The 4,057-nt window shown below is 34.9% G+C and overlaps 1 pseudogene; it reads left to right on the plus strand.

Moving 5' to 3' along the window:
• The first annotated feature begins 1,798 nt into the window (after positions 1–1,798).
• Positions 1,799–3,385, plus strand: LOC145166252 (malonyl-coenzyme A:anthocyanin 3-O-glucoside-6''-O-malonyltransferase pseudogene; annotated as a pseudogene).
• Positions 3,386–4,057: the final 672 nt, after the last annotated feature.

The raw sequence follows: 4,057 nt of genomic DNA on the forward strand, positions 1-4,057 counted from the left end.
CACCTTATATCGCATATCACGGTAAATTGTGGTATGCGGGAAACACCGTACCGAGAGGTAAAAAAATGTGGTAAAGATGGTCTGTGATATGGATTTGCCACACGCAAAAAAAATGAACTCATTCAAATATTGTAATTCATGATAAAAATGTGTAATGTGGTAGGTCTGTAGGTATGAGAAAGTATAGTATGACACCCATCAATTTCGTGAGGTGAGATAAAAAATAATATGATAGTAGAAAAGTATGGTATGACAATAGAAAAGTATGGTATGACACTCGCGAGATAAACGTAAACAAAATAAAAGGTTGGTGATATCTTTTGAACACAATCAAAAGATTCTTGGTTCATGTACAAATTTCAAAAAAATCATTGGAAAATCGTGTAAAAAATATAGATAGATAAAATGTAGTTTGTTACCCTCTTATTATCCCACATTTAAGGGATGACAATTAACGGTATTAAAGATCAAAACAAAAATTAAATTCTGTGAAAAAGAACCATATTGTCTGTAAAAAAATTGATTTTAAGCTCAATGAAATGACAGTACATATTTCTGAAATTTACTTCTCATTTTATGATTAAAAAAATTAATGAAAAAACACATGCGTCTTATTTTGAGTGAAGGCAATTTCCCACCTACTCCCACGAGATCAACCCTTCATCACACAGTAGATTATTCTATTAATTTTCAAGCATATATTTATTAAATCCTAGGTCTTTTCGTTTTTACCATTGCCTGACACAAAACTTAACTATTTACTTGTTTGCAAATATTTAGTTATCGAGATCTACTATACTTAAATTTGTGTATATTTTCAATTAAGATTCTTAGTTCTACTTGTGAAATAACATATATTAATTTTGTTCAAATTATATAGTACACATAAAAACTTAAAGAACATAAACTGATAACGTTATTATAGTATCTGAAAATTATCCAAATAGAGTTGATTTTTTTTTAATTTTATAAAATCCACGAGAATAGTCCATATCAACCCGTCCTAAGACTCAGTGTGAGGTCAATCATAAAACAATAACAATATTTAGTTTGTGTCAACGTTTGAGCTTTAGACATCATGCGTATAATTTCACTTCTCAATCGCTAGACCCCCATCGTGAGTATCCGGAGCAATGACTAAGGCCTCCGGAAGAAGTTTGGTGACAATATTTTGCAACACTTTCTTGAGTGTTAACATACCTTTGCATGTAATCCACGCTTTAAATGCCAAGTCACCCCCACATCTTGCACGTTCTTGCAATCTCTTACATTCTATTTAATTATTGTTTTATATATTTTTCCATTAAAGGAGTTTATAGCCCATGTTTCCCAATTCCCATTTCTTAGTTTTTAGGTTTTTACATTGTTATTTATATTGTTATTTATATATGGATGTAATTTCATTCTTTTGGCCAATGAGAACAATTTAGTAAAAAGTATCAATTATTCTTTGGAAGGTTGTCAGTTGATTTTTTTTTTTGTTTTTTTTGTTTTATAACATCGCTCATTGTATCGTTTGGTTCTTTCCTTCCTTTCATTTTTGTTCATAATTCCTTTTTAGAATATTGCAATTTAATAAAAAATTGGCATCAACTATAAGATAATCCTATGGTATCCCAAAATCTTGAACCTGATGATGGATGCCGTAATCCAGTGAATCGTTTGATACAAAAAATACAACAAAAGAATAAAAAAATTACCATGTTTCCTAACAAAACATATAAAAATAAAAATGCAATAATTTGCTAGTCTCCTTACCCTTATATAATTAACTCCACTAACTTTGAGATATAGAACCATCAGAGAAAGTTAAAAGAAATGGGTTCCCTTCCGATCTTGACTGTTCTTGAAGAGTCCCAAGTATCACCACCACCAGCGACCATAGGCGACAGATCGCTGCCTCTAACTTTCTTCGACTTCTCATGGCTAGCCATCCCTCCCATGCACACTCTCTACTTCTATGAGCTCCCAATTACTAAAACACACTTCACTGAAACCATCGCTCCCAAACTCAAAAATTCATTATCAATCGCCCTTCAACATTTTTTTCCTTTCGCTGGTAACTTGATCGTATTTCCTACTCCTGCTAAAAAACCTGAAATTCGTTACGTTGAAGGTGATTCTGTCAAGGTTACTATTGCAGAATGTAACCTTGATTTCAACGATCTATCAGGAAACCATCCTCGAGAGTGTGATCAGTTTTATCATCTTATACCCATTCTCAAACGCACTGCTGAAGCTTCCGATTACATAACAATCCCAATCTTGACAGTTCAAGTGACACTTTTTTCAAACCGTGGATTCTCCATCGGAATAACCAACCACCATGCCGTGGGTGATGCTATCAGCAATTTCGACTTCTTGAAGGCGTGGACATCGATTGCGCAATCAGGCACAGATGAGTCATTCCTAGCTAATGGAACTTTTCCGTTGTATGATAGGGTAGTAAAATACCCGAAAATACTAGATGATGTTTATCTAGCTTACGCAAAGGTTGAAACTTTTGACGAAAAGTATCAACCTCCAACTCTTTCTGGGGCGACTGATAAAGTTCGAGCCACATTTATCTTGACCCAAGATGTCGTTATTCGGTTGAAGAAATTGGTTTCAAACCAACTTCCAACACTGCCATATGTATCATCGTTTACAGTTGCATGTGGTTATATATGGAGTTGCATTGCAGAATCACGTAATGATGAGCTAGAACTATTTGGTTTCAGCATCGATTGCAGGGCACGTTTGGATCCTCCGATCCCAATGGAATACTTTGGCAACTGTCTCATGTATACTGCGGCGACGGAGAAACCTACTCTTTTAACGGGAAAGGAAGGATTCGTAACTGCTGCTAAGTTGATGGGAGAAAATCTACACAAGACCTTGAATGATAAGGATGGAATCGTGAAAGATATGGACTGGTTCTTTAAATTGTTGTCGGAGGAGATGCCGACAACAATGATAAATGTTGCCGGAACACCAAAGCTTAGGTTTTACGATTTGGATTTTGGATGGGGGAAGCCCAAAAAGTACGAAATCATTTCCATAGATTATAGTGAATCTATATCCATGTTAGCTTCCAAAGAACCTAATGGAGATGTGGAGATTGGCTTATGCCTTTCGGCTACTGAGATGGAAGCTTTTGTTCGCATCTTCAATGATGGACTAGAAACGTATATTTAGATAGATCAAATTATTGTTGGAAGAATCCATGATGTTCCAATATGTGTTTGACTTATCTTGGTTTGAATTTGGTTATCATTTCCTGCATTTTAGTATAAGATAGGTTAGTTCTTTTTTTCTTATTTTCTTTTCGGTATAAGTAGGAGTTTTTATTTTATGTTAACGTGAATTTTTGAGTTTAATAAAAAAAGGTTGTATTTTGTCTCAAGTTTCCTTCGTTCCTTATACCTTCCTCTATTTTCTGTTTTAATAACAAGAAACAAGGGGGTTGTTTTCTTATGCTTGGATAGCACACTTTATGCCCAAGATCCACCCTCATCCATCGCAACAAAGAATGATATGGATGATCAAATTGCACTTCATTATCCAATATTATCCAGAATAACTATATTGAGTGGGCCATCAAGACGAAAGTTCTCATGCAAGCTCGGGGTGTGTGGGACGCTATTGAACCCAATACCCACAAGAATTCTTTGGCGTTAGAAAAGACAAGATGACATTTGCTGCCATTATCAAGGCAAGAAGATGTTATCATCGCTAGTAGAGAAGAACATGATGAAAGAGACTTGGGAGACTACAGATGATGTACATGGGGATATGTAAAGTCAAGACTACAAAAGTTTAGAAGTTGAAAGCTGAACTTTAAGTGTTAAACATGAAGGAAAACATAAAAATAGATCACTATGAAGGTAAACAAATTGGCCAAGAATATATGAGCCTTGGGGGACAAGCTTAAGGAAGCTTACGTTATAAAGAAGCTACTTCGAGTCAAAAGACTGAAAGCACAAGAAGAGCGGGTACGTGGTCATAATGATACGGAGAAAAAGAGGTTGTTACTAATGCATCAAGAGTGGCTTAAAAATCTAAGAAACAAGATGAA

Source organism: Lactuca virosa, chromosome 3 (assembly GCF_052849685.1).
Source record: "Lactuca virosa cultivar CGN04683 chromosome 3, Lactuca_virosa_CGN04683_v6, whole genome shotgun sequence".
NCBI lineage: Eukaryota > Viridiplantae > Streptophyta > Magnoliopsida > Asterales > Asteraceae > Lactuca > Lactuca virosa.